Consider the following 27,489-nt stretch of genomic DNA (forward strand, 5'->3'; position numbering starts at 1 on the left):
AAAGATAATGGTTGAGAGTGAGGGTGGCAATCAGTCAAGCCACAAGAGGAGCAATCACAATCAAGCTAGGACTTTTTCTGGGGGATCTAGCTATGGCGGGGGATCTCTAGCTTAGGGAAGGGGCGGCTGGAATACTAGTGAGAACTCCAGTCTTCTATGTTTCAACTGTGGTGGGACGGGCCACAAACGGTTTGAGTGTAAAAGCGTTCCAAGGGGAGGAGGAGGCTTTTCGAGGTCATATCAAGGAAACTACTCTCATGCTTCGAGTTAGAGTATGGCTAGTAATAGGCCAGCCGGATCGCGGGGTAATCAAGGAGGCCAAAGCAACAACAATGGCGGCTACACCCGCAATAATGGAGGGTCCTATCAGCGTCCGAACAACATCATGACTCAGAACTCGGCGGCTAAGCCTACCACTTCAGCAACTACGGTTCAGGGTGGATGTCAGAAAAACAGCGGTAAACTCTTTATGATGGGTAACCAGGAAGCTGAGGATAATGCTCATGTGGTTACTGGTACTTTCCTTATTCATAACACTCCCGTCTTTTGTTTTATTTGATTTAGGGGCAACCCACTCATTTGTGTCTAGGGGTCATGCCTTGACTATGGGTGATGCTATCGTTTCTACACCAAAAATAAATACCTAGATTACTGCTAACAGAAGTCAGCGGCAAGTAGGGTCGATCTCCACAGGGAGGCTAATGTTGCTATCTATCTGTCTAATTCGGTCTGTCAGGGTGTCACAGAAATGGGGGTTTTGAATTGATATTCTAAACTAAAGACTAAAGCGAGGGAAATAAATAAGAGAAATTAACAGCAAGAGAGAAGGGAGTATGCTAGGAGTCGGTCCACCGTGGCAGCTATCAGATCTTATACTATCGGGAATATTAAGGCGATTAGACTATTGATAAGAAGAGCTATGGTCGTCACCTTTCGGTCCTTAAACCGCCCTAGAGCGTAAACAGCTTAACTTTCGCCCTCACTGCAATACCCTATTGTAATTAAGCAAGCCTTCCCTTCCAATCTTTCGATCTAGGTCGGGGTTAACTAGAATTATGGTCTCCTGCATGCATTCATTCGACCGGATAACAGTTAAATTGCCTAATACAATTCTTATCGCAGGGCTAATCTATTTAATACAATTAAAGCATCGCTACCACGGCTTCCCTAATCCTAACATACTAAGGGAATTAGCTATGCATAATTAAAGGGGAAACGAGAAATAAAGAAGAAGAAATAAACATAATTAAACAGTAAGAAAAGAAGAGAAAGAGTTAATACTCAATTATTGATCCGGAAATGAGAGAATAAAAGTAACAGTAGCAAAGATAGGGAGAAGAGTAGCGTCTGGTGATCCTGGATGATTCCAAATGACAACCTTTACTCCTATTTATAAGAAAATAGGAGTAGGATTAAACCTAATTAACGAATTAAAGCTTAAAAGCCCAACCCGTCAGCGAAGCCACTCGATCGACTAACTGAATTACTCGATCGAGTGAACTTGACTCAAAAACTGCTCGATCGACCTAGAATAGTGCTCGATCGAGTAAGGCTATAAAGGAACTGGTCGATCGACTAAGCAAACAACTCGATCGACTGATTATTGCACCTAGACCCACTCGATCGAGTGGTAAAGTACTCGATCAGGTGGATATTGACTTCAGCAGCTTAGAATTCTCGTTAGTTTGACTTTGACTTGTCCTTTTAGCTCCCGAAACACCTTCACGCATCCCAAGACAGCAATATTTCCCGCTCCAAATTATCTCTTCCTCCAAATGCATGCTAAACGGACGGTAAATGACTTGATTCTACTACTTTTGGATTCATTCCTGCAATTAAGACAAAATACACCAAAGTAGCATGTTCGGGGCATTTCGTAGCATAAAACCACGATAAAAGCATAGAAATGTTGGGAAATGTGTCCTCAACAATAGTGCGATCACATGATTTAAATATCATTATTAAATCTCATTTTAAAGAATACAATTGGGAAGTAATTTTGTTACTGTCAACTGGTCAACATATATCGGTAATGATTGGCTGACTAGAGTTTGACATTACTGTCGTGTGACGGTGGTGATCAGTTGACCCCCTAGGTCATACCTATAGGGCAACACTCTTAATTGATTATTTAATTAATCGTATAACGTTACGAGTTAATTAAATTATTTGAAAATTGACGGACGATTTTGGAAGTAAAATTTACGTATCATATTGAAATGTGATTAAATAAGATACGGTCTGAGTAATTGAATTGTATCATTACTCGGATGAAATAATTATTTAAAGTAACAATTAAATTGAATGAATTGTTATAAATACAATCAGTTGTGATTTATAAATTGGTAAAATTTTTGGTACAAGTAATTATGATATTACTAAGTCGATATTTGTATGTGACGTATTTTATTAATACGTTGATTTTTAATATGTTAAAAATTACATAACAAATTTATGTCACATATGACATGTGACATATTGACAAATTGACAAAAATAATATGGACTCTATATTATCCATTGTGCCGAAATTAGGGGAAGAAATAGGCTAATATTGTGGTTGATTAAGATAATGGTAAACACAATGATTACCTTATTTCCTAGCCATGCAAGCCTATTATGTATTGTAAAGAACAACACTTGCATGCATTGGCTCACCCTAAAGGCTCCTCTTACACGGTTTTGGGGAAGAAAAATGATCATTGTTTTCTCTATAATTTTACCTAATAATATACTAAAAGTAGTGTATTATTATTCATTCTAATTTACTCATCCAAAATACAAGTTCTAGTGAGAAGAAAAATCCTCTCTTCTTCTCTCTTAAAAACCGAAACATATAAGTGTTTTATAAAAGTTTTGGTTCAATTTTTCTACCTTGATTAATATTATACTAGTATTTGTAATATTAATCAAATTAAGAGAAGCCTTGGGTATAAAGCTTAGGGAGAGATCTTATACTTAGATCTTTTTCATCCATAAGGAAAAGCTCAAGATCAAAAGAGAAAGGTGATCTCTTTTGTGCCCTTAAATCCGAAATCAACAATGTAAGGACATTATTTCTCTTCTTTTATATTATTGTTTGCATGCATAAAATCCGTTTAATTTTATGACAAATTATTTTAGACATATATGAGTATGTTAATATGTATATGAATCTACATTTCCCTCAATTGGTATCAGAGCCACGGTTGTTTGCATGCAAATCGGTTAAAAGTTTTTCCGAGTTATAAGAATAACAAATAAAACTTGTAAAATTTGTGTTATTATGATATATCACGAAATTAATTCATGCATGTTAATATTTCTGGCCCTAAAATGTTTTAGGATATTTTGGTTAATTTTTCGGATTTTTATTGTTCATAATTTACAATAATGGCATTTAAATGTGATTTTATGAGTAAAAATGTCATTTTTGTTCTAAAATTAGCTATACTTCGAATTTTCACTTGGTTTTTGGATATGTTGTTACATATATTATTTTGAGATAACCTGTAAATTTTCATAATTTTTGGACTCGTTATGCTCGAAAAATGAATTTTTCATTATTAAATTCGGATTTAGGTGAAAAATAGGTTAATATGAGTTAAATTTCGAATCTGGTCATAGAAAATTAATATGTTGTCACATGCAATTTTACAAGATGTGTGTAAAATAATTGGCTATAAAGAAGTCTTTTTGCATGATTTATGGATTTTTGAAGAAAAATAGCATAAATAGTGACATTATTAGTGGAAAATTAATAAAACATGATCTATGACTTAGGAAAAACGTCTAATGTTGCATTTTATTATATTTTTCAGATCTAAAATTGAAAAGTTAGTGAAAATAATTTTTCCATGTTTTTATGTTTATTTTATTATAAATCGATAAACCGCAACATTGTTTTTCCGGTAAATTTTCGAATTTTTTAACCTAAAGTTTTTGAACATTATGAGTGTCATGGAATTTTTCCAGAATGTTCATGAGTTTAAATTTCAAATTTCAAATTTATTTGAAATTTTTGGATTTATTTGAAGTCTAATAGCTTATTTTTGTAATTTTTGGTCCATTTATGAACAATTTTGTAAATAAAAGTTAATTATGGTCAAATTATTAGTGAAGACTATATTTTGAGTCCTAAGAGGTTAGGGTAATTAACTTATGCATAAATATGAGTTTATGTATTTTTGTGATTATAAAATGTTGAAATCACGCAAATCCGTAAAAACCGAGTAATATACGATATTGGCAAATTAAAAGGCGATTTAGCATAAAATTGAGCATGTTCTTACATATTATAATGCTGCATTTTCTTTATGATTGTCATAATTTTAATTTATGTAATTTTTGAATTATGTAATTTTACTTAGTATGGCCTTAGATTTTAATTGGTATTTCCCGAAATGTATGGGAATATCGATTCGGTTGTAATTTTATTGTGATCTCGTATCACCGTTTTGTAATTTAATAAGATTTATTTTATTTTAGTTACAAATGTATAATAGGAAATTATGTAATTTGTTATGTAATTTTATTCCTTCCGGAGTTCCAAAAGACGGATTTCTTCAAGAATGGCGATACATAAAGACGGTGTTACCTCGAGATGTGTGCCACAACCGAAGTTCAAGGGACCAATGGAGTTGATTTCCGAATATGTAATAGTTAAATAGTTTTTCTTTTTAGGAAGGCCATACTAGGATTTATTTATCTTTATGCTTGCATTTTATTTTATGTCACATGCATCGCTAAATCGCCATAACTAAAACATGCATCCTTATTTTATCGAGTTTATCGACCGTGTCAATTAGAATTATCGTAGTTCACCGCTTTAGTTCACTTAAAACGTGATAGATAATAAATTGACATGACCTCTCGCTAAAACAAACAATTGAGACATAGCCTTACCAAATAGTAGAAACCATGAAAACCTATTTCGCGAGGGAGTGCACTCGGCTACCCCGGGGTACAAACCTTGTTACGTAGGGGAAGTGGGTGATGAATGTTAATCCACCGAATTCATGTTGATAAGGGATGTATCGGCTACCCCGTGCCCAAGTTGATGTGGTTTTGGATAATGGACACATTTATTCGAAATTTGGATTGAACTCAACAAAAGTTATTGATAAGGGATGTATCGGCTACCCCGTGCCCTTGTTGATGTGTTTTGGGCTATAGATAAACATTAGAGTAATTTTATCGACCAAGAGTTCTAAAAGTAGAATCGATTAAAAGGTTAATCCACCGAGTTATATTAATGAAGGTTGCATCGGCTACCCCGTGCCTAAGTTGATATGAATTTGGGTCTTGGAATCATTTATCATAGTTGGGTAGAGGTCACTATGTAAATGCTATACTTGTTTACAAGTATTTATAAAACGATGAATGTTAAGTTTTCCATTATTCCGTTATAATATTGTTCTATTTCTTTACCACAATTCATATACGATATCATTTCGATTTTTGATTCAAATCTCCATTAAAACATCGTAACTAAAGACAAAATTTGAATTTTTCTTCTAAAAACCTCGTTTTATCCATTGGAAGGATCTCTTGTAGAGAGTATAGATAAAAGTTATTCATTATCAAACAGGTTTTTGATTCTTGACTAACACATCTACTTACAATAGATTGTTTTTCATATACTTAAATGAATTAAGTACCTTGAAAAGATAAAATTATTTGGTGATTAGATTTTCAGAATTCGTAATTGACCAAAATAACGCAACCACTTCGATGAAAGTTTTAAGACTAAAACGAACAAAAGAAGAGTAATCTTCATGAAATTCAATTTTGCTTCTCAAAGCAAAGACTCATTGAAATAAGTGGGAGCATTCTCTTAAACCGTTAAGATGAGGACGATGTTCAAGAAGTAAAGATTATAATGGAATTGATACAAGGTTATGTTAAAGGTAAAGTTGTTGAGAATGACGATACTAAACCTATCAATCCCGACCGATAAAGTTTCCGTTGTCTTAAATGTTAGACACGAGAAAGGAAACTACCCCAAATTATTGAAGAATCAACAAGTTAGTTGTGGGACATCTAATGAGACCTTCTTCGTTAAATGTTTATTTGATTAAACATAAATTTTGCTAGTACCACTTCGTCAATATTAGAAACCAGTGGAGGTTTTCATCATTATGTTTGATACATAGGATGATTAGAATATGACGACTAGCAACAATGAAGTCGAGAGATAGAGTAATTGTGTACTCAATCTAGTTTTTGGATTTAAAGTTGTACTTAATTATGACTATTAAGTGCATAAACTCTAAATAAGAATATAAACTTGTTAAGATACAAAAGAGGTTTTCACTTCCTTGACCCTATACACCACGATTTGATGTATGGCTAGCCCATTATCAAGGTGATTATATTCTAAACCAAACTAGAATGATATATCATGTAGATGATGTAAGATTCAAATTGGTAACCCAAGATTAAAACTTCAATTTTGGAATGATGAACGCAAAGAGTTATCGAGTACTCTTGAAACCATTAGATTGTTAATGGTGTATGCGTATCTTGTATTCAAAGCAAGATGTCTCGTGCCTTTTGGTTGAAAAAGAGATCGAGTTTGTAAATCATCAATCCAAAATAGGTTGATCATTTTCTTTTACCAACGATTTAAGTTGACGCTAATATGTTCTCCTTTTCTTTTGTTCTTGAGCTTTCCTTTAATGGAAGAACAAGATCCAAGTGTAGGATCCGTCCCTAAAACATATACCCAAGGAATACATCTTAATAAACCAATACTATTTAGATCTAGTAATAATAATGGTTTTACAATAAAATTGATACAATAGAAATTGTATTTTCACTCTTGAAATTTCGGTCAAGAGGTGGTGTTTTTGTGAGATTTTATTTCTCTAGAATTATCATAAATTGTAGAGAGTTTTCAAGGATTTTCTTACACTAGGAAAAAAAATAAGATGGGAGGAATGAATGATGTAAAAGAGAAGAGCTTTCCTCTCTTTCTTGTTGGTGGCCGAAAAAGGTAAAATATTAACACGTGTTTAAGTCGCCATAACTTAACATGCATCCTTATTTTATCGAGTTTATCGACCGTGTCAATTCGAATTATCGTAGTTCACCGCTTTAGTTCACTTAAAACGTGATAGATAATAAATTGACATGACCTCTCGCTAAAACAATTAATTGAGACATAGCCTTACCAAATAGTAGAAACCATGAAAACCTATTTCGCGAGGGAGTGCACTCGGCTACCCCGGGGTACAAACCTTGTTACGTAGGGGAAGTGGGTGATAAATGTTAATCCACCAAATTCATGTTGATGAGGGTTTCATCGGCTACCCCGTGCCTAAGTTAATGTGGGTTTGGATAATGGACACATTTATTCGAAATTTGGATTGAACTCAACAAAAGTAATTGATAAGGGTTTCATCGGCTACCCCGTGCCCTTGTTGATGTGTTTTGGGCTATAGATAAATATTAGAGTAATTTTATCGACCGAGAGTTCTAAAAGTAGAATCGATTAAAGAGTTAATCCACCGAGTTATATTGATAAGGGTTTCATCGGCTACCCCGTGCCCAAGTTAATATGAATTTGGATCTTGGAATCATTTATCATAGTTGGGTAGAGGTCACTATGTAAATGCTATACTTGTTTACAAGTATTAATATAACGATGAATGTTTTGTTTTCCTCTATTCCGTTATCATATTGTTCTATTTCTTTACCACAATTCATATACAATATCATTTCGATTTTGATTCAAATCTCCATTAAAACATCGTAACTAAAGACAAAATATGAATTTTCTTCTAAAGACCTCGTATGAACCATTGCTAAGGATCTCTTGTAAAGAGTATAGATTAAAGTTATTCATTATCAAACAGTTTTTTGATTCTTGACTAACACATCTACTTACAATGGATTGTTATGTTTCATATACTTAATTGAATTAAGTACCTTGAAATGATAAATTGTTTTGGTAATTAGATTTGTTGGAATTCATAATTGACCAAAATAACGCAACCACTTCAACGAAAGTTTTAAGACTAAAACGAACAAATGAAGAGTAATCTTCATGAATTCAATTTTGCTTCTCAAAGCAAAGACTCATTGAAATGAGTGGGAGCATTCTCTTAAACCGTTAAGATGAGGACGAGGTTAAAGAAGTAAAATTAGTATGGAATTGATACAAGGTTATGTTAAAGGTAAAGTTGTTGAGAATGACGATACTAAACCTATCAATCCCGACCGATAAAGTTGCCATTGTCTTAAATGTTGGACACGAGAAAGGAAACAACCCCAAATTATTGAAGAATTATCAAGTTAGTTGTGGGACATCTAATGGGACCTTCTTCTTTAAAATGTTTATTTGATTAAACATAAAATTTTGCCAAGACTACTTCAATCAATATTAGAAACCAATGGAGGTTTTCATCATTGTACTTGATACATAGGATGATTAGAATATGACGACAAGCAACAATAATGTCGAGAGATAGAGTAATTGTGTACTCAATCTAGTTTTTGGATTTAAAGTTGTACTTAATTATGACTATTAAGTGCATAAACTCTAAATAAGAATATAAACTTGTTAAGATACAAAAGAGATTTTCACCTTTGTGACACTTTACACCATGATTTGATGTATGGCTAGCCCATCATCAAGGTGATTATATTCTAAACCAAACTAGAATGATATATCATGAAGATGATGTAAGACTCAAATTGGTAACCCAAGATTAAACCCTAAATTTTGGAATGATAAACGCAAAGAGTTATCGAGTACTCTTGAAACCATTAGATTGTTAATGGTATATGCGTATCTTGTATTCAAAGCAAGATGTCTCGTGCCTTTTGGTTGAAAAGGAGATCGAGGTTGTAAATCATTGATCCATAATAGGTTGATCATTTTCTTTTACCAACAATTTAAGTTGATGCTAATGTGTTCACTTAATAAGGTAAATAGAGAAATCTTTGAAGAAGTTTAAAGAGTTCAAGGAATCACGATTTAGTCGTGATGGGATTATCAAAGTCAAGACTTTGACATAAGCCAAAGGAAATGTGATATAGTATCACAAATTAATCTCTCTTAACACGCGTTATGGAATAATGTGTGGTTGGATATGAATTCAAACGCTAATTGATATGGTTTGGACTTCAATCAAGTTACTTTGAGTTACTTGATCCTTTTGGGGAATTTATCATTTTTTTCTAATTTATTTTCCACTAAATCATATGAGATATGAAATGGTAATGTGCCATATTTGTAAGTTATCACAAGAAACAAATGCTCATTTTTTCCCTTTCAATTATCACGAGTACGACGGGTTTGCGGCTCATGAAGCTGTCTTTCTAAAATACAAGTTTATTTCTAGAAGACAGAGTGGGAGAAATTATTCAAAGAGCCACAAAGAATGTTATGTAGCAAGAAACTGGTCTTTCTTGGCTACATGAGACGTTTTGTGTAAGACGTTGTTTCTTCTTTTCCTAGGAGGTTAAAATTCGTCACTTGTTAAAAATGATGAATTCATGCTACTTTGAAGAAAGTAAAGAGCTTATAACTTACAAAAGAAATTGTTTGATTCAAGTTGATTGCTTCTAGAAAGTAATGAACATATGACTTACATAAGAATGTTTAAGTCACAACTCAATACAAGGCTTAGAGCCATGAAAATCCGAAACAAAAGGGCTTGATTAGTGACAAAGGGTTTTGCACTAATAAAGAGAGATTTCAAAGCAAGATTGGTTGCAAAGGGTTTTGCACCAACTGAAATTCTTAAGTTTATTTGGATCTTCTTAGGGATTATGTTTCATTGTTATGAAATACGTAGCAAGTGAATCTAAAACCCACTTCTTCAAAAGAAGGAATGTATTCAATACATGTCATGAGTTTTGTAGATTCTTGCAATCCTAAGATAATGTGAAACTTAAGAGAGGGTCTTAAGTAGGACATCAATGAGTTAGAATCAATATTTTTATCATGTGATAAAAACATTTCTCGATAAGTCGAGAAGTTGTGTTTATACATGAAGTATTAGTGGGAGTTACGGAAATTTTAATTAGTCCGATATGTGGATGACATATTGATCATTGAGAATGATTTAAGACTTTTGGAGTAATATAATACATCTTTAATATCTAGATTTATGAAGATAAATCCACGTGATATTAGCGTCAGTAAGAAGTCTTATGTTGATAAGATTCATGACTAGTTCAATTAATTTGAACATATTTGATTGATTCCATTTGCTTCCGCTGCTGGATCAATTAAATGAGTAATGATGTATAACACTTCATATGCTTTGAGTATGATGAATTGTTTTCAAAATCGAATTTAAGTAATCCTTGCCAAGTAAGCCATATAGATTACCCTTAAGTGCATGCTGAAGCATTAAGGAAGTAAAGCAAAGTGTTTATGATGCAATTTTGTGTAAGGGTGTTACACAAGTGACAATTGACAATTGAGGTTGCGCATGGTTTCCGACAAAACCATAATCAAAACACATTAGGATGGTTAAGATACCATTGTGGCTATGTTAATTAAGAAGTAGATTTTCTAGAATTGTTCTAGACAATAAAGAACAATAAGAGATATTTATAACGGAAATTGAGTACACTTGCAATCATGAGATGTGCAAGAGGATGAGTCCCACACACTCGTGAAAACAAGTGGGAGCTATTCGTAGGCTAGAGGACCTATGTCTTGATTGGATCTCGACACGTACTCAGAAAGTTTTGTGATGCAAATGTATACATTACAAAGGAAAACGAGTATGTAGTAAGGTTGAGTAAGGTACAAGAAGTTGATAAAACCTACTAATCAAAGCCTTCTCAAAGGCTAAACATGATGAGTCATGTCATTTCAATTGAATTGAAATGAACAACTACGTACAAGATCAAATTAGATTATAGAATATGAAATAGTAATCGTGCATTGACTATTCATATGTGATAATCACATTTGTCGTTCGAGTTTTATTTTAAAACTCTTTTATTATACTTTGTTACATCCAAACGGGTTGTGGAGACAATTGAACCCCGTTATAGTGAACACGGATTAACATTGTATTTGCCCATAGTTACTTGTATGAGGTGACGTCTCGAAGTAACTAGAGTGTGATGCGATTGATGGCAAGTTCAAGTGCCATAGAGTCATGTGAGATGACTAGTCGATCACATAGGCAGACTGTTAGGAACATTTTGTCGGGCCTTATGACCGCTTATAGAGTTCTGGCAATTTATATAGCCTGGTCGTGGCGAGAGCTACTATAGTATTCAAATGAGTCGATTCTTTTGACTAAAGACTATTCACCTAAGATGGCACAGTTTCAGATTAACTTTGATTTGTGTTACTACGACCTTCGTAAATGGGGTCAAATGGGCATATTTTGGGTTATGATGGTTGTGGCTAGTCGAAGGGAATAAGTGCGATAAGAATTGTCCACCCCCTTGTCAGGGTTATAACAATATCTCAGGGCCACTCGAGGAGTAATGAACTGGAAATGCGTGGCCACGCTCGGAAGGTATCTATGATAGATAAATCCGGTCAATCAGTTATTCTCCAGATCGAGGAAACCACTCTCGATATGATCACTTGCAAGTACGACCTGAAAGACACCTTGCATTGAGTGGGAGATAGTAATAGGACAAGAGAATTGGTGACGCACACTTGTCGAGGACAAGTGGGAGATTGTTGGGAAATGTGTCCTCAACAATAGTGCGATCACATGATTTAAATATCATTATTAAATCTCATTTTAAGAATACATGTGGGATGTAATATTTTACAAGTCAACTGGTCCACACATATCGGTAATGATTGGTCGACTAGAGTTTGACATTCTTGTCGTGCGACGGTGGTGATCAGTTGATCCCCTTAGGTCATACCTATAGGGAAATACTCTTAATTGATTATTTAATTAATCGTATACCGATACGAGTTAATTAAATTGCTTAAAATTGACGGATGATTTTGTGAGTATAATTTACGTATCAAATTGAAATGTAATTAAATGAGATACGGTCTGAGTAATCGAATTGTATCATTACTCGGATGAAATTATTGTTTAAAGAAACAATTAAATTTGAATGAATTATTATAAATACGATTTATAAATTGGTGAAATATTTTGGTACAAGTAATTACGAATTACTAGTCGATTTTTTAAATGACATATTTTATGAGTATGTTGATTTTTAATATGATAAAAATACATTGCATCGTAACATGTCATGTAACATGTTACATGTGACAAATTTGACAAATGACAAAATAAAATGGATTCTCCATTTTATACTTAAAACCGAAATATGGGTGTGTGTTTAGTAAATATTGTGTTATTTATTTTTAAATAAAAAACACAATCATGACACTAGGTAGTAGGCTTGCATGCCTAGTCTCTTGTGAAGAGCAAAAACAAAAGGCATTGGGCATACTACCCAATGCCCCTTTTTCGGCCACCAACAAGAAAGAGAGGAAAGCTCTTCTCTTTTACATCATTCATTCCTCCCATCTTATTTTTTTTCCTAGTGTAAGAAAATCCTTGAAAACTCTCTACAATTTATGATAATTCTAGAGAAATAAAATCTCACAAAAACACCACCTCTTGACCGAAATTTCAAGAGTGAAAATACAATTTATATTGTATCAATTTTATTGTAAAACCATTATTATTACTAGATCTAAATAGTATTGGTTTATTAAGATGTATTCCTTGGGTATATGCTTTTGGGAGGGATTCTACACTTGAATCCTTGTTCTTCCATTTGGAAAGCTCAAGAACAAAAGAAAAGGAGATTTCTTTTGTGCCCATTTGAACCGAAATTTCAATGTAAGGATATGATTTCTTCTCTTTTATTATATTGTTTGCATGCATAAAATCCACATTTAATTTTATGACAAATTAATTTTGACATATAAGAGTATGTTAGTATGTATATGAATCTACATTTCCTTCAATTATTTTATTTCTCTAGAATTATCATAAATTGTAGAGAGTTTTCAAGGATTTTCTTACACTAGGAAAAAAAATAAGATGGGAGGAATGAATGATCTACATACTAATTGAAGGAAATGTAGATCTTTATACATATTAACATACTCATATATGTCTAAATAATTTGTCATAAAATTAATTACGGATTTTATGCATGCAAACAAAAAGACAAAGAGAAGAAATCATGTTCTTACAATGGGTATTTCGGATTTAAAGGGCACAAAAGAAATCTCCTTTTCTTTTGTTCTTGAGCTTTCCTTATGGATGAACAAGATCTAAGTATAAGATCTCTCCCTAAGCTTTATACCCAAGGCTTTCTCTTAATCTAATTAATATTATTTGAGCTAGTATAATATTAATCTAGGTAGAAAATTGAACCAAAAATTTATAAAACACTTATATTATTTCGGTTTTATGAGAGAAGATGAGGAGGATTTTTCTTCTCACTAGAACTTAATTTTTGGATGATGATATTAGAATCAAAATAATACACTACACTTAGTATATTATTAGGTAAAAATTATAGAAAAACAATGATGGTTTTTCTTCCCCAAAACCGTGTAAGAGGAGAGCTATTGGGGAGCCAATGCATGGAAAAATTGTTCTTCACAAGGAACAATAGGCTTGCATGGCTAGACTTGCTTTTTTAATCATTATGTTTTATCAACTAAATAAAACAATTAACTAGCTTAATGCTCCCCAATTTTTCGGCACTTTACATAATATGGATCCCATATTATTTTTGTCAATTGTCAATGTGTCACATGTCATATGTGACATAAATATGTTATGTATTTTTAACACATTAAAAATCAACGTATTAATAAAAATACGTCACATACAAAAAATCGACTTAGTAATTTCATAATTACTTGTGCCAAAATATTTTACCATTTATAAATTTCAACTGATTGAATTTATAATAATTCATTCATTTTAATTGTTACATTAAACAATTTATTTCATCCGAGTAATTATACAATTTAATTACTCAGACCGTATCTCATTTAATCACATTTCAATTTGATACGTAAATTTTACTTCCAAAATCGTCCGTCAATTTTCAAGTAATTTAATTAACTCGCAACGTTATACGATCAATTAAATAATCAATTAAGAGTGTTGCCCTTTAGGTATGACCTAGGGGTCAATCGATCACCACCGTCACACGACAGTAATGTCAAACTCTAGTCAGCCAATCATTACCGATATATGTTGACCAGTTGACAGTAACAAAATTACTTCCCAATTGTATTCTTTAAAATGAGATTTAATAATGATATTTAAATCATGTGATCGCATTATTGTTGAGGACACATTTCCCAACAATCTCCCACTTGTCCTCGACAAGTGTGCGTCACCAATTCTCTTGTCCTATTACTATCTCCCACTCAATGCAAGGTGTCTTTCAGGTCGTACTTGCAAGTGATCATATCGAGAGTGGTTTCCTCGATCTGGAGAATAACTGATTGACCGGATTTATCCACTCTGGATACCGTCCGAGCGTGGCCACGCATTTCCAGTTCATTACTCCTCGAGTGGCCCTGAGATATTGTTATAACCCTGACTAGGGGTGGACAATTCCTATCGCACTCATTCCCTTCGACTAGCCACAGCCATCATAACCCAAAATATGCCCATTTGACCCCATTTACGAAGGTCGTAGTAACACAAATCAAAGTTAATCTGAACTGTGCCATCTTAGGCGAATAGTCTTTAGTCAAAAGAATCGACTCATTTGAATACTATAGTAGCTCTCGCCACGACCAGGCTATATAAATTTGCCGAACTCTATAAGCGGTCATAAGGCCCGACAAAATGTTCTTAATAGTCTGCCTATGTGATCGACTAGTCATCTCACATGACTCTATGGCACTTGAACTTGCCATCAATTGCCTCACACTCTAGTCACTTCGAGACGTCACCCCATACAAGTGACTATGGGCAAATACTATGTTAATCCGTGTTCACTTTAACGGGGTTCAATTGTCTCCACAACCCGTTTGGATGTAACAAAGTATAAATTAAAGATAAAAGACAAATGCGATTATGAACATGAACAAAAACAACACTTATATTTCATTTCAAAATCTAACAAAAATTTGGTACACGTTTAAGTCCCATGGACTTAACATGTCCATCATGCTTAGCCTGCGATAAAGGCTTGGTGAGCGGATCGGCTATGTTGTCATCCGTCCCAACCTTACAAATCGCAATTTCCTTTCTTTCAATGAAATCTCTTATTACATGATATTTTCTAAGTACATGTCTAGATCTATTACTAGACTTTGGCTCCTTAGCTTGGAAGATCGTCCCACTATTATCACAATAGAGAGTGATGGGATCATTGGCGGTAGGTACTACTTTTAGACCTTCCGTGAATTGCTTGATCCACATAGCTTCCTTGGCGCTTCTTCGATGTTTGCTATGTACTCACCTCCGTTGTTGAATCCGCGGTTACAGCTTCCTTGAAGCTTCTCCAGCTTACGGCACCACCATTGAGCATAAACACGAAACCAGCTTGTGATTTCATGTCATCCCTATCTGTTTGAAAACTTGAGTCCGTGTATCCTGTAACACGCAACTCAGTGTCTCCTCCAAACACAAGGATAGAGTCCTTAGTTCTTCTCAAGTACTTAAGGATGTTCTTGACAGCAATCCAGTGACTCTCACTTGGATTTCCTTGATATCTACTCGTCATGCTCAAGGCATACGAGACATCAGGACGTGTGCATATCATGGCATACATGATTGATCCAACAGCAGAAGCGTAAGGGATCAACTTCATGCGTTCAACATCATGGGGTTCGGAGGGACATTGAGTCTTGCTCAATATCGTTCCGGTTACCATAGGTACCAAACCCCTTTTGGATTTGTCCATGCTGAATCGTCGAAGAATCTTATCAACATAAGACTCTTGACTTAGTGCCAATATCCTCTTGGATCTATCTCTATAGATCCGGATACCTAATATGCGTTGTGCCTCTCCTAAATCCTTCATTTGGAAGTGGTTACCTAACCACTTCTTAACAGAAGACAACATTGGAATATCATTTCCAATGAGTAGTATGTCATCGACATACAAAATTAGGAACACAACATTGCTCCCACTAAATTTTATGTATAAACATGGTTCCTCAACATTTCGAGTGAAACCATTTTCCTTTATCACATCATTGAATCGATGATTCCAACTTCTTGATGCTTGCTTAAGACCATAAATGGATCTCTTAAGTTTGCACACTTTGTTAGGATTTTTAGAATCAACAAAACCTTCGGGTTGTATCATGTACACCTCCTCTTCTAAATGCCCATTTAGAAAAGCGGTTTTGACATCCATTTGCCAAATTTCATAATCATGAAATGCGGCGATCGCTAACAAAATCCGTATGGATCTTAGCATGGCTACGGGGGCGAAGGTCTCATCATAATGGAGACCTTGGACTTGGGTAAATCCTTTTGCCACTAGCCTAGCTTTGTAGACATCGTCATGTCCTTCTATGCCATTCTTGACTTTGAATATCCATTTGCATTGAAGGGGTCTTGCCCCTTTAGGCAAATCTACCAAGTCTCAAACTTGGTTTTCAAGCATAGAATCCATTTCGGACTTCATGGCTTCAAGCCATAAGGTGGAATTAGGACTAGAGATTGCGGCCTTGTAGGTGGCGGGCTCGTCACTTTCCATAAGCAACACATCGAGCGTTCCATCTTCTTCGATAAGTCCCACATATCGATCGGGATGTCGAATGACTCGGCCCGTTGTTACTTAGTGGAGGAGGTACAACCGCGTTAGACGACGAAGGAACATCTTCTTGCGTCTCTACCTCGGTTTGTGGCTCTTGAACTTCGTCAAGTTCAAAATTTCTCCCACTCTGTCTCTTAGAAATAAATTGACTTTCTAAGAAGACAGCCTCACAAGACACAAACACTTTGTTTTCTTGAGGTTTGTAGAAGTAGTAACCTCGAGAGGTCAAAGGATAACCTACAAAGATGCATTTTTCGGATCTTGGGGCAAGCTTATTGTCGGGTTTAGCCTTGACGTAAGCATCACATCCCCAAATTTTCATATAGGATAGATTAGGAACTCTTCCTTTCCATGTCTCAAATGGAGTCTTTTCGGTGGCTTTAGTGGGACTATTATTTAAAGATAGAATTGCAGTTTGGATTGCAAATCCCCAAAACGAGTTCGGTAACTCGGTTTGACTCATCATGGATCGAACCATATCAAGTAGGGTTCGATTCCTCCTTTCGGCAACACCATTCAGTTGTGGTGTTCCGGGTGGAGAAAGTTGTGATATAATGCCACAACCTTTCAAGTGTGAATCAAATTCAAGACTAAGGTATTCACCACCACGATCGGATCGTAGTGCCTTAATCCTTTTGTTCAATTGGTTCTCTACTTCGTTTTGGAATTCCTTGAATTTCTCAAATGCTTCACTCTTGTGTTTCATTAAATAGATATACCCATATCTACTCAAGTCATCGGTGAAGGTTATAAAGTAGTCATAATTACCACGAGCGGTGATACTCATTGGTCCGCATACATCGGTGTGTATGAGTCCCAATAGCTCACTAGCTCGTGTCCCTTTACCGCTAAAAGGATTACGAGTCATTTTGCCAAGTAAGCAATATTCGCATGTACCAAATGATTGATAATCAAATGGTGTAATCACATTAGTAGAAATTAATCTTTTGATGCGATTCTCGTTTATGTGACCTAATCGACAATGCCAAATGAACGCTTCACTTGGGTCACTTGTTTTGAGTTTCTTTGATTGAATGTTATAAATATCATTAGTCGGTTTTGAGGTCTCTAAAATGTAAATGCCATTTATGGAAGAAGCTTGGCCAATAACCAAATCATTCCTAGAAATAGAGCAACGATTGTTCTTAATGACAAAACAAAAACCGTCCATGTCTAGCATGGCGATTGAAATAATGTTTTTAGAGAGCGTAGGAACATAAAAACAATTATGCAAATACAACTCAAAACCGTTTGGCAAAGCTAGAACATAAGTTCCTTTGGATTCGGCCGCTACCCGAGCTCCCTTTCCAAGTCGAAGATCCACATCTCCCTTGCTAAGCTTCTCCACATCTCTTAAACCCCGTAATGATTACAAAGGTGAGAACCACAACCGGTATCTAGTACCCATGTCGTAGTGGAAGTATAATTTATATCAATAACATAAATTTCTTTAGGAATTGTACCTTTTGGAGTAATGAGTCCTTCCCTTATATTTCGCAAATACATAGGGCAATTCCTAAGCCAATGTCCCATGCCATAGCAATAATGGCACTCATCATTAACTTGCTTGAAGTTTTTGATTTTCTTTCCTTTCTTCTTGAACCTCTTGCCCTTTGAAGCAAGAACTTGATTGCTAGAGCTCCCACTAGCTTTGGCATCCTTATCTTCCAGAGATAAAGACCCTATAGATCGTATGAGGTAGTCTTCCCGAGACGGACTCACACGAGGTCTAGTAGTAGTGGGTGGTTTAGAAGTGGTGATGAAATTAAGGTTTCCATCCGAACCTATCCCGAAATGAAGTTCTCTAGTTGTATCGAAATTTTTGTTGGAGCATACGTCGTCAAGAACATGGTGATATGACTCAATGGTTATCGGTGCGGTAGTATTTGATGGATTCATTGTAATGCACTACAAATATGGAGGAAAGGAAATATTAACATTTGTCTTTTTAAATCATACTTGCAAATTTAACAAGATATGAACATTTATATAGTGACCTCTACCCAACTATAATAAATGATTCCAAGACCCAAATTCATATCAACTTAGGCACGGGGTAGCCGATGAAACCCTCATCAATATAACTCGGTGGATTAACTTTTTAATCGATTCTACTTTTAGAACTCTTGGTCGATAAAATTACTCTAATATTTATCTATAGCCCAAAACACATCAACAAGGGCACGGGGTAACCGATGAAACCCTTATCAATTACTTTTGTTGAGTTCAATCCAAATTTCGAATAAATGTGTCCATTATCCAAACCCATATTAATTTAGGCACGGGGTAGCCGATGAAACCCTCATCAACATGAATTCGGTGGATTAGACATTTATCACCCACTTCCCCTACGTAACAAGGTTTGTACCCCGGGGTAGCCGAGTGCACTTCCTCGCGAAATAGGTTTTCATGGTTTCTACTATTTGGTAAGGCTATGTCTCAATTAGTTGTTTTAGCGAGAGGTCATGTCAATTTATTATCTATCACGTTTTAAGTGAACTAAAGCGGTGAACTACGATAATTCGAATTGACACGGTCGATAAACTCGATAAAAATAACAATGCATGTTTAGTTATGGCGATTTAGCGATGCATGTGACATAAAATAAAATGCAAGCATAAAGATAAATAAATCCTAGTATGGCCTTTCCTAAAATAGAAAAACTCTTTAACTATTACATATTCGGAAACCAACTCCATTGGTCCCTTGAACTTCGGTTGTGGCACGCATCTCGAGGTAACACCGTCTTTATGTATCGCCATTCTTGAAGAAATCCGTCTTTAGGAACTCCGGAATGAATAAAATTACATAATAAATTACACAATTTCCTATTATACATTTGTAACTAAAATAAAATAAATCTATTAAATTACAAAACGGTGATACGAGATCACAATAAAAATTACAACCGAATCGATATTCCCATACATTTCGGGAAATATCAATTAAAATCTAAGGCCATACTAAGTAAAATTACATAATTCAAAAATACATAAATTAAAAATATGACAATCATAAAGAAAAATGCAGCATTATAATATGTATGAACATGCTCAATTTTATGCTAAATCGCCTTTAAATAGCCAATATCGTATATTACTCGGTTTTTACGGATTTGCGTGATTTCAACATTTTATAATCACAAAAATGCATAAACTCATATTTATGCATAAGTTAATTACCCTAACCTCTTAGGACTCAAAATATAGTCTTCACTAACAATTTGACCATAATTAACCTTTATTTACAAATTTGTTCATAAATGGACCAAAATTACAAAAATAAGCTATTAAACTTCAAATAAATCACAAAATTTCAAATAAATTCAAAATTTGAAATTTAAACTCATGAATATTCTGGAAAAAATCCATGACACTCATAATGTTCAAAATCTTAGGTTAAAAATTTCGAAATTTTTCCGGAAAAACAATGTTGCGGTTTATCGATTTTTAATTAAAATAATCATAAAAATATGGAAAAAATTATTTTCATTAACTTTTCAATTTTAGATCTGAAAAATATAATAAAATGCAACATTAGACGTTTTTCCTAAGTCATAGATTATGTTTTATTAATTTTTCACTAATAATGTCACTATTTATGCTATTTTTCTTCAAAAATTCATAAATCATGCTAAAAGACTTCTTTATAGCCAATTATTTTACACACATCTTGTAAAATTGCATGTGACAACATATTAATTTTCTATGACCAGATTCGAAATTTAACTCATATTAACCTATTTTTCTCTTAAATCCGTATTTAATAATGAAAAATTCATTTTTCGAGCATAACAAGTCCAAAAATTATGAAAATTTACAGGTTATCTCAAAATAATATATGTAACAACATATCCAAAAACCAACGTAAAATTCGAAGCATAGCTAATTTTCGACCAAAAATGACATTTTTACTCATAAAATCACATTTAAATGTCATTATAGAGAAATATGAACAATAAAAATCCGTAAAATTAACCAAAATATCCTAAAACATTTTAGGACCAGAAATATTAACATGCATGTAATAATTTCGTGATATATCATAATAACAAAAATTTTACAAGTTTTATTTGTTATTCATATAACTCGGAAAAACTTTTAACCAATTTGCATGCAAACAACCGTGGCTCATGATACCGATTGAAGGAAAAGTAGATTCATATACATATTAACATACTCATATATGTCTAATTAATTTGTCATAAAATTAAAACGGATTTTATGCATGCAAACAAAATATAAATAGAAGAGAAATCACATCCTTACATTGATGTTTCGGTTTTATTGGGCACAAAAGAAATCTCCTTTTCTTTTGTTCTTGAGCTTTCCTTATGGATGAACAAGATCTAAGTATAAGATCTCTCCCTAAGCTTTATACCCAAGGTTAACTCTTAATCTAATTAATATTATTTGATCTAGTATAATATTAATCTTGTGAAAAATGAACCAAAAATTATTTGGTATTTAGAGCTCTCAAAACCGGTTGAGAGAATAGAAGAGGAAGAGAGATTATTTTTGTCTCACTAAAATAATTTTATGATTTGAATGAATTATGTTTTTCCACACACTACTCCATATAGTGAATAATAGAAAAATAAGAAAAAGAACCCTTGTTCTTTTCTATGTAAAACCGGGTAGGGTGAGGGGAATTGGCCTATGCATGGCCTTTGTGCTCTTACACAAAAGGCACTAGGTATGCATGCCTAAATTAGAGTAATTATCATTATGCTTACCACTAACTTAAACAAACACAATATTTGTTTAAACAACCTCCCATTTTCGGCACATATGATAATATGAGATCCATATTATTTTTGTCAAATGTCAATATGTCACATGTCATATGTGACATAAATTTGTTATGTAATTTTTAACATGTTAAAAATCAACGTATTAATAAAAATACGTCACATACAAAAATTGACTTAGTAATTTCATAATTACTTGTGCCAAAATATTTTACCGTTTATAAATCGCATTTATAATAATTCATTCAAATCCAATTGTTTCTTTAAACAATAATTTCATCCGAGTAATTATACAATTTGATTACTCAGATCGTATCTCATTTAATCACATTTCAATTTGATACGTAAATTTTACTTCAAAATCGTCCGTCAATTTTTCAAGTAATTTAATTAACTCGTAACATTATACGATTAATTAAATGATCAATTAAGAGTATCGCCCTATAGGTATGACCTAGGGGTCAACTCGATCACCACCGTCACACGACAAATGTCAAACTCTAGTCGACCAATCATTACCGATATATGTTGACCAGTTGACAGTAACAATATTACTTCCCAATTGTATTCTTTAAAATGAGATTTAATAATGATATTTAAATCATGTAATCGCACTATTGTTGAGGACACATTTCCCAACAATCTCCCACTTGTCCTCGACAAGTGTGCGTTACCAATTCTCTTGTCCTATTACTATCTCCCACTCAATGCAAGGTCTCTTTCAGTCGTACTTGCAAGTGATCATATCGAGAGTGGTTTCCTCGATCTGGAGAATAACCGATTGACCGGATTTATCCACTCTGGATACCTTCCGAGCGTGGCCACGCATTTCCAATTCATTACTCCTCGAGTGGCCCCGAGATATTGTTTTAACCCTGACAAGGGGATGGACAATTCCTATCGCACTCATTCCCTTCGACTAGCCACACCATCATAACCCAAAATATGCCCATTTGACCCCATTTACGAAGGTCGTAGTAACACAAATCAAAGTTAATCAAATGTGTCATCTTAGGTGAATAGTCTTTAGTCAAAAGAATCGACTCATTAGAATACTATAGCAGCTCTCGCCACGACCAGGCTATATAAATTTGCCAGAACTCTATAAGCGGTCATAAGGCCCGACAAAGTGTTCCTAACAGTCTGCCTATGTGATCGACTAGTCATCTCACATGACTGTATGGCACTTGAACTTGCCATCAATCGCATCACACTCTAGTCACTTCGAGACGTCACCTCATACAAGTGACTATGGGCGAATACTATGCTAATCCGTGTTCACTTTAACGGGGTTCAATTGTCTCTACAACCCGTTTGGATGTAACAAAGTATAATAAAAGAGTTTTAAAATAAAACTCGAACGACAAATGCGATTATCACACATGAATAGTCAATGCCTGATTACTATTTCATGTTCTATAATCTAATTTGATCTTGTACATAGTTGTTCATTTCAATTCAATTGAAATAACATGACTCATCATGTTTAGCCTTTGAGAAGGCTTTGGTTAGTAGGTTTTATCAACTTCTTGTACCTTACTCAACCTTACTACATACTCGTTTTCCTTTGTGATGTATACATTTGCACTACAAAACTTTCTGAGTACGTGTCGAGATCCAATCAAGACATGGGCCCTCTTAGCCTAAGAATAGCTCCCACTGTTTTCACAGTGTGCGGGACTCATCCTTCTTGCACATCTCATGATCGCAAGTGTACTCAATTTCCGTTATAAATATCTCTCATTGTTCTTTATTGCCTAGAACGATTCTAGAAAATCTACTTCTTAATTAACATTGCCACAATGGTATCTTAACCATCCTAATGTGTTTTGATTATGGTTTTGTCGGAAACCATGCGCAATCTCAATTGTCAATTGTCACTTGTGTAGCACCCTTACACAATATTGCATCATAAACACTTTGCTTTACTTTCTTAATGCTTCTGCAAGCACTTAAGGGTAATCTTTATATACTGGGTAAAGATTACTTAAATTCGATTTTGAAAACAGTTCATCATACTCAAAGCATATGAAGTGTTATACATCATTTCTTTTTAATTGATTCGGCAGCGGAAGCAAATGAAATCAATCAAATATGTTCAATTTAATTGAACTAGTCATGAATCTTATCAACATAAGACTTCTTACTGACGCTAATATCATGTGGATTTATCTTCATAAATCCGGATATTCAAGATGTATTATAATACTCCAAAAGTCTTAAATCATTCTCAATGATCAATATGTCATCCACATATCAGACTAATTTAAAATTCGTAACTCCCACTAAACTCCATGTATAAACATAACTTCTCGACTTATCGAGAAATGTTTTATCACATGATCAAAATGTTGATTCCAACTCATTGATGTCCTACTTAAGACCCTCTCTTAAGTTTCACATTATCTTAGGATTGCAAGAATCTACAAAACTCATGACATGTATTGAATACATTCCTTCTTTTGAAGAAGCGGGTTTTAGATTCACTTGCTACGTATTTCATAACCTCATAATGAAACACAATCCTTAAGAAGATCCAAATAGACTTAATCATTTCAATTAGTGCAAAACCCTTTGCAACCAATCTTGCTTTGAAATATCTCTTTATTAGTGCAAAACCCTTTGTCACTAATCAAGCCTTTTCGTTTCGGATTTTCATGGCTCTAAGCCTTGTATTGAGTTGTGACTTTAAACACTCTTATGTAAGTCATATGTTCATTACTTGTCGAAATTAATTTGTCATAAAATTAAATACGGATTTTATGCATGCAAACAATATAATAATAGAGAAGAAATCATATCCTTACATTGAAATTACGGTTCAAATGGGCACAAAAGAAATCTCCTTTTCTTTTGTTCTTGAGCTTTCCTTTAATGGAAGAACAAGATCCAAGTGTAGGATCCCTCCCTAAAACATATACCCAAGGAATACATCTTAATAAACCAATACTATTTAGATCTAGTAATAATAATGCACCATAAGTTAATAAGCTATTTGAAATTTAAATTTCAATTAGTGCAAAACCCTTTGCAACCAATCTTGCTATGAAATATCTCTTTATTAGTGCAAAACCCTTTGTCACTAATCAAGCCCTTTTGTTTCGGATTTTCATGGCTCTAAGCCTTGTATTGAGTTTTGACTTAAACACTCTTATGTAAGTCACTTGTTCATTACTTTCTAGAAGTAATTAACTTGAATCAAACAATTTCTTTTGTAAGTTATAAGCTCTTTACTTTCTTAATCTCATTTTAAAGAATACAATTGGGAAGTAATTTTGTTACTGTCAACTGGTCAACATATATCGGTAATGATTGGCTGACTAGAGTTTGACATTACTGTCGTGTGACGGTGGTGATCAGTTGACCCCCTAGGTCATACCTAAAGGGCAACACTCTTAATTGATTATTTAATTGATCGTATAACGTTGCGAGTTAATTAAATTACTTGAAAATTGACGGACGATTTTGGAAGTAAAATTTACGTATCAAATTGAAATGTGATTAAATGAGATACTGATCCGAGTAATTAAATTGTATAATTACTCGGATGAAATAAATTGTTTAATGTAACAATTAAAATGAATGAATTATTATAAATTCAATCAGTTGAAATTTATAAATGGTAAAATATTTTGGCACAAGTAATTATGAAATTACTAAGTCGATTTTTGTATGTGACGTATTTTTATTAATACGTTGATTTTTAATATGTTAAAAATACATAACATATTTATGTCACATATGACATGTGACACATTGGATCTTGTTCTTCCATTAACATGTAACATAACCTGGCTCTGATACCAATTGAAAGAAATGTAGATACATATAGATACTAACATACTCATATATGTCGAAATTAATTTGTCATAAAATTAAATACGGATTTTATGCATGCAAACAATATACTAAAATAGAGAAGAAATCATATCCTTACATTGAAATTACGGTTCAAATGGGCACAAAAGAAATCTCCTTTTCTTTTGTTCTTGAGCTTTCCTTTAATGGAAGAACAAGATCCAAGTGTAGGATCTCTCCTTAGGATTTATACCCAAAGCTTAACTCTTAATCTAATTAATATTATAAGTACTAGTATAATATTAATCTAGTAGAAAAATGAACCAAAAATATTTTGGTTTTGCTCCTAAAATCGGGTAGGAGAATAGATGAGGAAGGATGTAATTTTTATCTCTCTAAAAATTATATTATGAAGTAAGAATGAATAATTATCTAACCACACACTACATATGGTGAATGATAAAGATAATAAGTAAAAGAACTCCTTGTTCTTTCCAAGGGGGAACCGGGTAGGGTGGTAGAAAATGGCCTATGCATGGCCTTTGTGCTCTTACACAAAAGGCACTAGGTATGCATGCCTATATTAGAGTAATTATCATTATGCTTACCACTAACTTAAACAAACACAATATTTGTTTAAACAACCTCCCATTTTCGGCACATATGATAATATAAGATCCATATTATTTTTGTCAAATGTCAATATGTCACATGTCATATGTGACATAAATTTGTTATGTAATTTTTAACATGTTAAAAATCAACGTATTAATAAAAATACGTCACATACAAAAATCGACTTAGTAATTTCATAATTACTTGTGCCTAAATATTTTACCAATTCATAAATCGTATTTACAATAATTCATTCAAATTTAATTGTTTCTGTAAACAATAATTTCATCCGAGTAATGATACAATTCGATTACTCAGACCGTATCTCATTTAATCACATTTCAATTTGATACGTAAATTTTACTTCCAAAATCGTCCGTCAATTTTTTTCAAGTAATTTAATTAACTCGTAACATTATACGATTAATTAAATGATCAATTAAGAGTATTGCCCTATAGGTATGACCTAGGGGTCAACGATCACCACCGTCACACGACGGAATGTCAAACTCTAGTCACCAATCATTACCGATATATGTTGACCAGGTTTGACAAGAACAATATTACTTCCCAATTGTATTCTTTATAATGAGATTTAAACATGTGATCATCATGATCAACAATCGTGATCGCATTATTGTCGGAGGACACATATTCCAACAATCTCCCACTTGTCCTCGACAAGTGTGCGTCACCAATTCTCTTGTCCTATTACTATCTCCCACTCAATGCAAGGTGTCTTTCAGGTCGTACTTGCAAGTGATCATATCAAGAGTGGTTTCCTCGATCTGGAGAATAACTGATTGACCGGACTTATCTATCATAGATACTTTCCGAGCGTGGCCACGCATTTCCAGTTCATTACTCCTCGAGTGGCCCTGAGATATTGTTTTAACCCTGACAAGGGGATGGACAATTCCTATCGCACTCATTCCCTTCGACTAGCCACAGCCATCATAACCCAAAATATGCCCATTTGACCCCATTTACGAAGGTCGTAGTAACACAAATCAAAGTTAATCTGAAACTGTGCCATCTTAGGTGAATAGTCTTTAGTCAAAAGAATCGACTCATTAGAATACTATAGCAGCTCTCGCCACGACCAGGCTATATAAATTTGCCATAACTAAATCGCCATAACTAGAGTGTGATGCGATGTAAGTAGACATTGTTTTAATGTGGGCCGAGTTATATGAATAACAAATAAAACTTGTAAAATTTGTGTTATTATGATATATCACGAAACTATTACATGCATGTTAATATTTCTGGTCCTAAAATGTTTTAGGATATTTTGGTTAATTTTACGGATTTTTATTGTTCATATTTCTCTATAATGACATTTAAATGTGATTTTATGAGTAAAAATGTCATTTTTGGTCGAAAATTAGCTGTACTTCGAATTTTAAGTTGGTTTTTGGATATGTTGTTACATATATTATTTTGAGATAACCTGTAAATTTTCATAATTTTTGGACTTGTTATGCTCGAAAAATGAATTTTTCATTATTAAATACGGATTTAAGAGAAAAATAGGTTAATATGAGTTAAATTTCGAATCTGGTCATAGAAAATTAATATGTTGTCACATGCAATTTTACAAGATGTGTGTAAAATAATTGGCTATAAAGA

This window comes from Silene latifolia, chromosome 11 (genome assembly GCF_048544455.1).
Source record: "Silene latifolia isolate original U9 population chromosome 11, ASM4854445v1, whole genome shotgun sequence".
NCBI classification, from domain to species: domain Eukaryota; kingdom Viridiplantae; phylum Streptophyta; class Magnoliopsida; order Caryophyllales; family Caryophyllaceae; genus Silene; species Silene latifolia.